The 13,919-nt window shown below is 37.0% G+C and overlaps 1 protein-coding gene across 2 annotated transcripts in view; it reads right to left on the bottom strand.

Moving 5' to 3' along the window:
* The window catches only part of dennd2a (DENN/MADD domain containing 2A), a 46,632-nt gene extending 35,622 nt beyond the window's left edge, over window positions 1–11,010 (bottom strand). For both annotated transcript variants that reach the window (XM_015400238.1, XM_015400239.1), the window contains exon 1: window positions 10,869–11,010. The gene's annotated coding sequence lies outside the window, so the exon portion shown is untranslated. The remainder of the gene's footprint in view (window positions 1–10,868) is intronic.
* Between the last annotated feature and the right edge of the window lie 2,909 nt (window positions 11,011–13,919).

Genomic DNA, 13,919 nt, shown 5'->3' with positions numbered 1-13,919 from the left:
ATAGGGTGTTTACCATGGTATTTATATATATAGTTATTGCACTGGCTGTCAAATACAGAAACAGGTTATTTAGGTATGAAATAGTACTTGCACATTATACATTGCACAAGTTATTTCCATTATAGTGTTGCATTGTAGAGTCTGGTGGTAGACACAAACATTTTGTACAGGTAAACAGTAAAAAAATGGTTTTGAAGAGCACAAATCAGGCAATAGAATTCTACCTTCAAACCTGGACTGCAAGTCCACTGAAAATTTGTTGATGATGCTTAAAGGCAAATTAAATGTATTATTTTTGAAATGAATAATCAATTTTTTCAATTGATGAGATAACCTTTTATACGGCTGAGTGATTTACTGTACCAGAGTGAATATATGTTTATTTAATTACATATTTGGGATTTTGACCACATGATGATTAGAGAAAATCTACCTCTATTTAAACTTCAAATCTGAATTTTTAATCACTGATGTTATGCAGCTATTCCATAAGGTTTAAATGAATAATTTAAACCACAAAATGACCATGAGATTCCTTCCTATTATGTGTGCATGTAAAAAGCTGTAAATGTAGTAGCTCTTATAAATACAAGGTTAACATGGCCGCCTGAGGAAGGAAGCTCCGGACACAGTCAGCAAAGTCCTTCTCTATTCAAGAGTTAACAAATGACCCGTTCTCAAGGTTTGAGTCAAGGTTTTTAAAGCAGAAGATCCCCTCACTTCTTGGAAGTTACTTCCTTAGTTTAAGATTTCGCAGTCTGCAGATGATGCAACTTTTGCAGCCCATGACGCCTTACTAAGTTGACATGTGATACATATGGAAAAACTAATCTGGAAAAGCTTTCAGCCATTTTTCCTTGTTAAAAACCACCGAAAATTCTGACTTTTTAAACATCACCTGAAAGTTTGGTAAATCAGGTAGTTTAAGGAATAACTGCATACAAACACATTTCTAAGAAACAATTAATAACTTTGCTTATTAAGAGTCACGGTAAAGTAGGAAACAAAAATGTCATTAGAAGGAAAACATCTTCCTGATGAGAAGCAGGTAAACGGAGAAGTATGGGTTTGTCTGGGAGAGGCACAGAAAACAGATCTCTTCGATTCTCTTGTTTCCTTCTTGTATAGGGGAGGAGAATCTGTCGTCCATGGACTTGGCAGCCTAATCCCCCCAACAGATACAGAGCACCCCTCAGCAGAGCGCTTGACTCATGCAGAATCTGCTCCCAATCATCCTGCTGGAAAAACGTGCCTTGGCAATTCATTCCAGGATGCATTCTCATAAACCACTCTCACTTGGCCTACATCAGTTTGCTCAACACTACTTCTGTCATGTGCAAAGATCCACATTTGTTTCCCTAAAAGCTTTATTTCTAATGCAGTTCAGGCCAATGACTGACAGCTCTTTTTCTGTTGCATTTTAGGAAAAGCAATCATCAGAAAGAACCTGGTAACTTAATGACTAAGAACATTTGGTCAACCTTTTGGGCTGCATGGCAGAGCAGTTAACATTGGTGCCTTGCTGCAAGAAAGTATTGAGTTTGATCACTTCTTGAGGTTTATTTACAAGAATTCTGCATGTTTCCCCCATCTGTGTTTGGATTCCCTTCCCCTTGAGTATGACGCCTCTCCCTCTTCATTTTTTTCCTATGGAACCTCTGCTATAAGGAGACAATCACTGGCCCAACTCCAGCCAAACGACTGGTGAAATTTGTGCTTGTTAAATTTCCAGCCGTTTATGTAGATGTGCACACATAGGCATGCAAAGCAACACATGATAGTTTAAATGTTCAACTCTGCTTGCATGGCCTCAAACCAATCAGAGAAGGTTTCACTGACTGATCACTGTATAGAAGCAAGGTTCACTTCACGCTACAGTTCGCAACCACTTTAAACATGCATGAAAATATTGTTGGGTGTGTCTGATGTTCCTTTTCAAGATTCAAGAGACTTTATTGTCATTCACATCACGTGTTAGATGAGGTAAACGAAATTGAGCGTCACGGCCTCAGTTACATCCGAATATATAAAAAAATAATTTATAAAAACTAGCTACAATATCAGATTTTATAAATAGAAAAAAAAAAAACATTTACAGATATATAAAAAAATGACCCGTTTATGATATAATTTCAGTATATCCAAGTTTTCCAGGCAATGTCACAGCAGTCATGCATCTGGTAGATCCCATTTGTCAATGCATCCTGGGCAGCTCCACTGTTTTTGAATTCCTTTGCTCCTTCTTCGGCTTCTCCGATTTCTGCTTGGATCATGTTGTTCTCTTCTGCTGATTTGGTTTCTTCCCAAGATTGGAAGTATATTATTCCCAGCCCACGCCTTCCCACACAGTACTTCAACAATATCCCTGAAATGTGGGCTCCTCTCTGCTTGGAAAAGTAAAGATGAGGATTTTCATTCAAATCTGGAAAATTTCTTTGTTCCAGTTTCTCCTGCCTTTTGCCACTTTACACTCTTATCAAGGTATTTCAAAGTGGCCCAACTTATAAAAGCAAATGAATCAAAGCGTGTTATGGTTACATTACACCTATGCTAAACATACAAATGCTGCTGTTTGTGTTAAAGTTAGAATAATCACATTTAATATTATTTTTGAAATTGAAGTGAATGCTGTTGGAGTTTTAATCCTGAAGCAAAATACACACAATTTTTACTATAAACAGCCAATTGTCACTTGTAAGATTTATGACTGCAGAATCAGAGGAAAAATAAAAAGAGTTGCTCAAAATGGCCTCCAAAAATAATGAATGTTCTTCTCCATAACAAGTCAATCCCATCTTATTTCTGCTGAGAAGCTTTTTTCTTGTCTCTGCTGGTAATGGTATGATTTATCTTTTCAACTTTCCGAACCCATGATGGAGAGAATCTCCAGTAAAAAAAAAAATCACCTCCAGCCAGAAGACAGTTGTTTGTAAAATTAAATCATGTTATGCTTAAATCTGCAATATCTTAGGGCTTAGCTGAAAACACAAGGTCATGTATGGTCAGTATTCCACTCCCCTTCTGTCCACCTCATTAATGAATGGAGAAAAGGATAGATTCCATTTCTTTTTTTTTAAACCATAAACTTCAGCCCCAATGAACAATCATAAAATGAACTCACGTCTCTCAGCAGCCATAAACTGTCTTCTTCAGCACATAAATATTAACCTTTGGGGCATAGATCAAATGTCACCTCTAAGCCACAGTCTCTGAGCGAAGCTCCAATTTCATAATTCTCTGCTCTCAATCTCCTTCCTGTTTTTTTTTTCTCCCTGTTTTATATTTAAAGAATTCCAGTGAAGAATTCCCTACAGATTTCCACCATCCCATCCCTGCTCGTTTGCATGCTTGCACAGAGACATAGTTTTTATAATTGAACCACCGGTCCTTTGGGGATCTAAACAAGACGAGAGCTTGGGAAACTGCTCTTCCGGAGTGTAAACTTGAGTCAGAGATGACGCTACCGACATCCACACCTCCCCCCTCAACTAAAGAACCCGGGTCAAGACCAACAACGGATCACTTTAAGTAAAACAAATAGTTGTGTGTTTATTCCCATGCACACACCTACTTCAGAGCTGTATAGTTTGTTCTTTGTTACATACTTTTCTTTTTTCTCAGTTTATGCGCTTAAATTATACCAAATAGCTACTTGTACAAAATATAAAATCTGAAACAAACTATTTCTAAAGAAGAGTGAAGAATTACAAGCACAACTCCCACAAAACAAACAGCACCACTAGCAACACTACTACTTTCCCTGCTCAACATCCTAAACAAGACAGTAGTTAAACGTGATTTGGTATAATCAAGCCTCCTCTGTGTCTGCAGTGTGTCTGGAGCATCTACTTATTATGTCATTAAACTTGGATGAACTTAAAGATGGAGAATAGGTTTAATTGCCATTACAGAGGAGATCCCTAAATTAACAGGTAAACAACATTCTTTTCGCTCCGTAATGTCTGCACAAGACAAAAAAAAAAAAAAAAAATGAAGGGTTGAGGAAGGAGGGAAGGGTCTTATTTTATTCTTTCTGGCAAGAAAGGTTGGCACTGTACTGAAACTGCACTTAATCTCCTTCATTTTTAGGTTAAGCACGGCATCTCTCTTAAAATGGCTTCTGAAATCATATAATTTAATCAGAAAAACAAAACAGAGGGAGCAATAGACTTGTGCCGCAGTGTTAATTTTGTCAGCTTTTTTTTAAATTTAGTCTTAGTCACAATAACAAAAATCAATTTTAGTCTCATTGCCTTCCCCGATTTAGTTTTAGTCTTAGCCTTAATGACGAAAATCAATTTTAGTCTTAGTCAAATTTTAGTTATATATTTTTTTTACATATATATCATATATATCACACTGTACAGAATACAAATTATTCACACACAGCTTCTCCTTTTCTCTCTTTTCACTGTGCAGAATAAAACTTCACACTGATTTCTCTTTTTAACATACCGTATATCACACTGTACACATTGAACCTTTTGTTGGCTTGTTTTCATCATATCCACAAAGTCTTCATTGCACTTGTTACCAATTAAACAACTTGATGCTGGAGTGTTGATACCTTATAAAACAACAGCAGGTTACTGATGGTGTAAATATGTTTTTAGTAAGGAGTTACCCAATAATTCTGTTGTAAAATTTCAAAAAAGGGTGTAAATGGTTTATTGATCATTCAGTAATACATCAATATAGATAAAATGCTGGTGCAACACTGAAGCATCCCTGGATTTCTAAGTAGCAACATTTTTCAGGTGACTTTGAACTCCTCAATAATACCTTTGTCTTGACAATCTTGAATTTTCCACATGCATACTTAATCAGAGATGTTTGGAAATGAGTATGGGGAGGTTTATAAAGAGATGCTTTAGGAAAAGATTGCCTCTTCATATGAAAAATAATTATGTGCAAATTTCTCTCTGTTTTGTGGGGCCCAATTAGTGATCATTTGTAGACCTATAGATCTTTCTTTGAGTTTTTTCTGAATATAAACTGACTTGAGGAAGAGATCCTCACAGGGTGGGTCTTCCCATGCAAGTGGTGGCCTCTTCCCCAATTCTAATAAAAAACCTAGTCAACATCATTTATAACATTTCCATACATATGTGAGGCATAAGGGTGGGAATATTCGGTGCCTATTCGATCAGCCTTTTTAGCTTTGCTTCTGACGCTCATGACTACCTGTGGTTATTGGAATGCATTTAGACACTTAGGCTTAGGGTAAAAGAGGAGGCGGGGAACACCTCCAACTAGGATTTAAATAAACAGTCAAAATTTCAAAATCACAGCAATGCAGCATTTTGTGTTTTGTTTTCCTATCCAAAGTAAAGTGATATACATAGAAGATTGTAATCTTAATTGCTCCACTATTACAATTCTGTGGTGTGCATTATTGATGTATGCATTTATTGGTTGACTTTGGATTTTGCTTCTGCAAGATTTACCGACATAAGTGCTTTAGAGCGGAATGCTAAACCTGTTTTTGATCATGACAAAATCCATGAGGCACTAACAGCATTGCACACAAAGCACCCCCCCACCATAACTTGAAACAAGAGGAATTCATGGACCATAACCACAGGACACATTCCTTCAGAGTATATCTCTGTGGTAACAGCAACAGCTCTGAGATGGCAGAAGGTCAGCCTGGTGGGATCTGAGTAGCAGGCTGCTGGCCAGAGTGCATGTTCAAAACTAGCTCTTATAAGAGGAGGGGTTAGAAAGTCTGTAACCCTCCAAAACCCTGCTGTCACTATTCTGAGAAGAACACAATAAGCACACAGATCTCTGGCAGCAGCAGAAAACTACGGTAAATAGATTCATACAAAACTTATAATGAATATGTTTCGACATAAAGTAATGAAATTTTGTTTGCATGTTCCTTACTTCACATCTTGCATATAATTCAGGGTTTTTCAAATTTCCTCATTGTGAGACAATAAGGTATTTTCATTCTATTAGTTGCTGCTATCATGGATCCAACTTCCTCTTTATTGGGTACATTTTGTACCCAATAAATGTAGGTATAAGAATCATTCTATCACTAAAGTAAAATACATTTGGTAGTTGCCTTGAAAAAAGTAAAAGATCCCAATGTAAAAAAAACATTATTTTTGTTCACCTTTACATTTTTCTCCCCATTTGTTTTGTTTCTTTATATGCCGAAGGGTTTTGCAGGTGATTATTCAGTCGATCTTGAAACATTGGATTTCATTTGGATTTTGATACAGTATGGATTTTGATACTGTATCAAAATCCAAATGAGATTAGTATTTGAGGGAAGAAAAGCCTGCAGAAATGATACGCATTACATAAGGCTTATTGTGGCAGGAATTCAAAAGGGAGAGGTAGACATCACAAGGATGTTATATTCTGTAGTTTATTGGTATTTTGATTTGTCATTTAATGTCTTTTTTCCCGAGATTTAGTCTACTTATGTATTTATGTGTTGCTATTTTGTTGATATGTCCCTTCCCAGTTTCTCCATCAGCCAGAGCCACCAGGCAATCAGTTGATTCCTTTTACCTGTGTCTCCTTGTTTAGCCCATTGTATGCGCCTGTTGCCTTTGTTTAGCGCTGGACAGGAAGCACCCCTCTGCATGCTTCCTGTCTTTATGCCCAGTTTGTGCTCATCATCGGTTTTTGTAAGTGTTATTTGAGTAGCTGAGTTTGCATTTTGGTCTGAAAGCAGAGCTTTAACTCAGAGAAGTATGAACAAAAACATCACACCAGGAACAGAAGTTTATATTTCTACAACAGTATACCATGACTTGATAACATGATATTTTTCTAATTATTTCATTTTAAAACATTAAACTTAAACTGATTTTATTGGGACACATGGATTAGAAACTAGTGAAGTTGAAGAAAAAGTAAAAAAAATGTTTAAAGGTTATTTTGTAGTCGAATGGTTGAGAGGTCTGGCCTCTAATAACTTATGTTTAAGTCTAGACTTTGACTATGCCTTTTATAAACATAAACTTACATCCTTGATGTCATGCTTGAAGGAAAACCTCCTTCTCAAGTCTTTCTGTAGCCTCTAGCCCTTCAGTCAGGATTGCCCTGAATTTAGCGTAATATTTATCTTCTCATCACTTATAAGCAGCTTCTTCGTTCCCGTAAGGAAACACATAACACTTATAATTTGAAGGAAAATGTTTCTCCTAACAGCTTCAAAGCTAACAAAAAATGGATCCATATTTGCCACATCATGGCTACAGAAAGTTAACCTCTGACCCTGATTCTGAATTGAGATATTTGACCAAATCAGCCAAAACAGTAGATGTATGATTGCACCACCAGTGCTAAGCACAAGGACACACTTTAAGAGAGTGGGTTCAAAGGGCAAGACAACAGGCTTTCACAGTCTAAGACCAGCAAGCAAACATCATAATCTCTTTATCTGAAATTTGATCAAATGTTGTTCTGAGTCCCAAAGAGTCATCTTGTTTCAATTCAACAAAATCTCAGTTCTACTTTGTTAGATCAACAAAAGGCAGCATGAAACAGAAACAGGATTAGAGGAGCAAAGGAATTTTGATCTCTGGTCTTCAAAGCTGCAGCTGATTCTGCTTCATTTGTCTCATTATTAATGAAAAGACAGAAATATGCCGCAGAATCTAAGAACATCTTGGAAGTTAATGCAGTTATTAAATGACCTTTTTCCAGTGTCAGTGAAATTTCTTTTATTAAGTTTACTTTTTATTGCTGGATGTATACAGACATAAGGATACTTGCTCTTCTACAGCAGATACAGTAAGATAAATGTCTTGATTCTGTTCAAACTCAAGCCTTTTTTCTCCGTTTATCAAACTGGATGAATCTTTTCTTGTTGGCAAGATATGACACTCCAGATTGCTAAATATTTTGTGTCTCTTTAACTATAACATTTGGATATCCTATATTACTATGCACTTAAAGTGTGTGGGAGTTCCAGGGTGAAAATGCTTTTGCAATTAAGCTTCTAAAAAGTTAATTTCTAACATTTTATATAATCCATAGAACAGATGAAAGAGCACATCTACTGATGAGCCTGATTTATCCCTGAAAAGGCTACACCCATCTGTTTAAGCGAATATCAGCAAGCATAAACAGCACATCGTGTTACATCTATCCTTCCATTACAGGAGACTGATCATGTGTTCCAGAAATTAAGGCATACTGTTATAAAGTGTTGATATCAACAATAAAACAATATTTAAAAAAAACCTTGTGAAGATGCTTCCTGAACCTGGAAAGTGTGTCTGTATGTAGTGTATAACTATTCATCATGTATCTGCATGAAAAGCGGCTAATAGATGTAGAAGGATGTACTCAAAGTGGGTGATAAAAAACTGAATTATGGTTTGCAAAACAAAAAAACTAACAGATGTTTTTTTGTTTCCTCCAAACATTTTTGAATGAGGGCACCATTCCAGTTGTGAACTGCACAGGTTGGTAGGCAGCATTATGTTTTGGGTGCATTTTGCAGAAGGAAGGGCCAAGGTACAGCAGAAGATACGTGGCATTATCAAAATAGATTGCCTTGTGGACCTATAGAGGCAAATCTCCCCAAGATTAATCTCCCTCGTATTACTTGCCACTGATCAAAGACAATTTTGCTAACAACGACAGACCAAAAACAATTTCAGAGAATGAGAAGAAGTTATTTTTTGTACCAGGAATCCGGCATTAACTGTATACCCAAATATTGAATAGTCATACTCCAATTTTTGTAGCCATATATCACTATTTCACCTTTAATTAAACCATGTAATATTCACCATTGGCCTTGGGACTCCTTGGGCTCCCACAGAGTGAAACTAACTTGACTCTGTAGATATCTGAGGGTACTTGAGGCAGAAATAATGAGAACTTAATAGGAAATTCCACCAGACACATTTGTGCAAAGTTAGAATAGTAAACTAGTTATAATGAAGTCAAACAGTGACACCATTGTGGACAGTGAGCGTGGAGTCCATGCTGCTGACAATATGCAAATGGTGCACCCAACTCTGTGAAGTCTTAACCCAAACTCTGACCCCTATGGAAACAAATATTCTTAGAAAGGCGCATATCTAATGTATATATAGTTATACTGTCTATTGTTATTTTCTTTGCAATTATTATTGTAAATACTCTATTGAACTAGTGGTTGTGGTTCTAATTCAAGCTCTTACCAAATTATTCTGAATGAAATAACATAGTGAACCTAATAAAACTGAAGTAAATAAAAGAACTATAAATTATTCATATTTACGTCTGGTAGAAACTGAAACACGGGGTTTATTTTCACATCTGAAAGGGTGAGGTAGGAAATTAGCAAAAANCTATAAATTATTCATATTTACGTCTGGTAGAAACTGAAACACGGGGTTTATTTTCACATCTGAAAGGGTGAGGTAGGAAATTAGCAAAAAAAACAAAACAAAAAAAAAAACAGCAAAACGCTCAAATGAGAAGACACTCGCTGGTGGTAATATACTCTCCTACACTGTTTACATTTGATCACTGCTGCACTTTCAGAATGGAGATGTTCCTTTTCACTCCTAAGCTGCTGCTCATTCACTGTCGGAAAGATGTATAAACGAAATTTCATTTTGTGTATACTCTGTGTATACAAAATTACATTAAAGTTTGTCTAAGTCTATTGTGATAACCTAAAAAAAGAAAGATACATGATTTGCTGATTTTAAATAGTCAAAGAAGCAAAGCGGTGGACTTTAATTGTATTGATTGAAATAAAAAAACACTGGAAACATCCTAGAAGCAGTTTCTGTTCAGACTTTGCAACAGGTCAAGTCTGTTTACACCCACAACTCCACAAACTCTAATAGCAGAACCTGTTAATCTGTTTGCTCCGGTAACACATTAACCTTCCATACCTACTGTGCAAAGTTGCAGTTTTTTAATATGCTTACTGTAGCAGCTTCCAACTGATAATTGATGTTGTGCTTTTTCTAGCAAATAGTGTGACTTGTTTACTGTACAAATAGCAGAGCATCAAATACAATCACTCTGTTTTCTGCAAATCAAATTGCAAACCTTTTCTATCTTTGAATTCAAATGTTGCTAGAAATTAAGAATGTGTAGCAACAAGATGGAGAAACTTTGATGCAGTTTAATGCAGATGGATCAAAGTTGTTAAATTGTTGATAAATACAGCTTTAACATTTAGTCCATCTTTAAGTATTTGCAATCTAATTAAAGTTTTTTTTTTTTTTATGGGTAGGCTTGCCACCTGTAGCTGAATTCCTACTTCCTCCCTGAGGAGGACTCAATGCAGGCAAGCCCTCTCAAAACAATACAGCCATCCATGAAGGGGATCTCTTGTTCACAAAGAGGAATGCTCATCTTCTCCTCCCAGCGCTCCTCTCCCTGTCCCTCCACAACCAGTCCTGCTTGATTCAAAATGGTGTTAGGATGAACTCTGACAACCAACACGCGTATTTATGTGGTAACCTCCACCCCAAAAGCTCCATGAGGAGAAGGTGAGTCTGTTTGAGTCCCCAGTTTAAGTTTGAAGTCTGACTGGAGCAAAACCAGTTTGGATGAAAAGTAAAAATATAGAGAGACCACCTATAATATTTACTGCTGTATCAGTTTGCTGTGGAGAAGCAAGGAGACACATTCTTTACACAGATGAAGGCAGTCTGACACAATCAAGCTCAGGCACAAGCAATTCCATTAGAAATGCAGAGAGCGTAGAGCATGACACATGAATGCACACCAGAACAGATAAGTTATAACCTAAGAAACATGCATTTGTATAAATGAGATGTCTCTAAATAATCCCATTTATCCAAAAAGCTTAGAAAGTATGTTTCCCATGCTTTTTGTTTGGATTAAAACACAGTGACAGATACAAATCTTGTAGTTTTTACTACCTTTCTGAGGTGGTTGAGCCCCGATGAAGCTCTCTCAGTGTAGCTTCTCATTTTGTGAAACCTGATCCTGCAGAGAAGAGCATCCACTTGCATGGCTTCTTTCCTTCAAACCAACTGGCCTTTCCAGCACCCCCCCACCCCCCCTCCCTCAGTTCATCCGTTCCAACTACCCTACCCCAGCCTCCAACTCCTCTGGCTCTGCATAGCTCCTTCCTGATCCTCCAACAAAGACACAGCCGGGAGAAGCCCAAAGCAGTTGGGAATGTGGGAGCAGAGTGAAGGGACTTCCTCCCTTCTCTAAGTTTTAAAGCTAAAAAAAATGTTTATGGCTCCGCCTGCACTCACTCACTGTGCTATCTTGAAATGACAGATTTTCTTCTCTTTCCATCTCCCCTTCTCAAACTTTGCCCACCCCTCTTTTCCTTAAGCCACCACCTTCCTCCTTCCTTCCTTCTCTCTTTCTCTCCTCCCTCTCCATTTTCCATCATCACCCCCACCCTGCTAAGCCCCCTACCGCTGAACTAATCTGCAGCTGGCTGAGGGATTGGAGCTCTGGTTACCTGGGAAACCAATTGTCCTGTTCAGTAAAAGAAAGACAAGGGAAGGAGATGGAGCAGGAAGGGGCAAGGCTAAAAGTGACTGAACATAGCTAAAAGCCCCTCTGGGAGGCAATTAAGAGTGATTCTTCCTATCCCAGACAGGGGACAACATGTCCATCAGTTTTATTTTTTTGTTTATGGGTGCAAACATGCCATGTAATGGCAGCAGCCATGGGAAAAACACAAACCAAAGTTGCATGAAAGCATTAGCTCGTGTTGTTAAGAGATAAGTTACTTTTGTTTTGTTGCAAAGATGCAAACCTGGGAGTCCACTGGACCTTCAAGATAAGGTCCACAACAGAGTGGCTTAATGGATCTGTAAATAAATAAAAAAGAGAAAAAGAAAGCAAGCGTCCATTAAACAAGGCTGGACATGCATACTGATGACTGAGGGATTAACAATTAACCAGCAAAGCCCCAAAGTTATGTACATGTTTTGGGATTTTTTCTTCAGTTTGCTTAAAAGATACTTGTCAAACACAGGCCACTGATACACATTGAATCTATTTCACATGATATTATTGGAATTTTAGCGGGACTTTTTTTTTTGACTCAACAGACTGGAATCCTGGTCTTCATGATACTGCTTCTTCACTAATATATTCTATCTAAGCTCGACACGTCAAAGAACAGCTCTGTTTATCTTATAACTATACCATTCTATTCGCTGTATTTCAAAGTTATGTGATGTCTATTAAAGGGTGTCATATTCAAGGAAGCTGAATACAAGTCTCACAGTTTGGATTTTCATTTGAAAATAAAAATATATATATTTATATAAACATGTAATAATTTATTTTAAATGATACAGGTGTGCATTTACTTGTGTGAACTTATTACATTCTGTAAAATCCCATTAAGATCCATTAAAAGCTAAGGTTAAAACAATATGACAGGCTATCTTTGAGAACTGTGTTTGTTAAACTCATCCTTAAACAGGAGATTCAGCTGTATTGCTTATTAAACAGGTCTACAATATCAATATAATCAATCATTTTTCATTATAATAGGTTTATTTCTTAAATATCACTGTTAAAAGTTTTTTTTTTCTTTTTGCTTAGATCTCTTAAAGGAGCATGTTTTCTACCAAAGATATTTTGTCCAGCATCTTGTTTTTGACATATAAGGTATTTTATTATAAACCAACATTTTTGAAGATTATATCCAGTTAAGACAGTGGATCAGTGTTGTTATCACTGTATTTTGAAAGCACACAATAACATGAATGAACCCTTAAGCTTAATTTATTTCATCGTTTAGCTGAGGAGCTTTCATAGACGTCATGTAGCAGCAATGAAGCTGACCTTTGAGCCCAAAGCCTGACCCTGCCTTTGAAATGCAAGCACAATCTAAGAGCCTGGCTTGTTCATCAATAGCAGTGGGAGGTGGAGGCCAGTAACATCTGTTTGGCGTTTATCTTAGCTTATTGTGTTCCTGAGTCCTCTATCAAGCCTACAGCTGGGATCCTGGGAGCGTTCTGAGCTCACTGTCCGGGGGACTCACTGTGACTGAGAAGATGGTTTCAACAACCTCTCAATTCCTGTCAGGGTTTAGAAGACTAGCTGAAATAGCTCTGGTTTAGGCAAAGGGAAATTAAATTGCAATAAGGGTGTGTTTGGTTTCATGACTCCTACATCTTCCCGACTTTCCAGAATTGGAGCGCTAATGTGTTAGTTTGATAAAGCTGTAAAGTCGCAATGATTAACAACTAATACCGTTTAAAAGAAACATGGTTAGCAATACAAACGACAGTAATTATGCATGAACATTTGATTGCAATTTTGTTGGATTGAAAATGTGGAAGGATGGGGACACCATCGCTCAAATAGGCTACCAGGAGGCCCTAAGGAACGCTGCAATAATAACGTTGTAAAATAAATTGATATATAGATACTAGAGATGAACTGATACTGGTTTTTGAGGCCGATGCCGATACCATCAATTTGACATCATTCTAACTGATACTAGATATGTTGGACAGTATGCAATAATGCTTTGTCTTCTTCTATTCACATGATAAAAATTAAACAAGAACAAATGTTACTCAAGTTTCAATTTAAACAAAGGGAAACATATCAAGAAAAGATAGCAAAGGAGGGGTGCTAATACATGCACCTTACATGAACTCAAGGAATGACTGCTGAATGTCCCACTGCACGTATTTGCAAATGCTGATAATTACAAAAACATTAATAATGGCCAGAAATATCAGCCCGCCTATGTATCATTCTATATCTGAGAGATAGCCATAGAAATCAAACCAAAAATCTTTTCTTCAACATTTTATGAGTTTATAACTTTTTTTTTTTAATGGCAATCTCACACTCTAACATGCTGAAACCGCTGCATTCGTCCTTGAAGGTCTCTATTAAATGTTCATCATTTACTGCTTGCTGAGACTGGTCTAACTAAAATTATAAGCTCTTTATTCAGAGGAAATGTTTCTCATTTT

Source organism: Cyprinodon variegatus, unplaced genomic scaffold (genome assembly GCF_000732505.1).
Source record: "Cyprinodon variegatus isolate N-32 unplaced genomic scaffold, C_variegatus-1.0 Scaffold1085, whole genome shotgun sequence".
In the NCBI taxonomy this organism is placed as follows: Eukaryota; Metazoa; Chordata; class Actinopteri; order Cyprinodontiformes; family Cyprinodontidae; genus Cyprinodon; species Cyprinodon variegatus.
The sequence above is the reverse complement of the archived record's forward strand: the minus strand, read 5'-3'. Positions and strand labels throughout refer to the sequence as shown.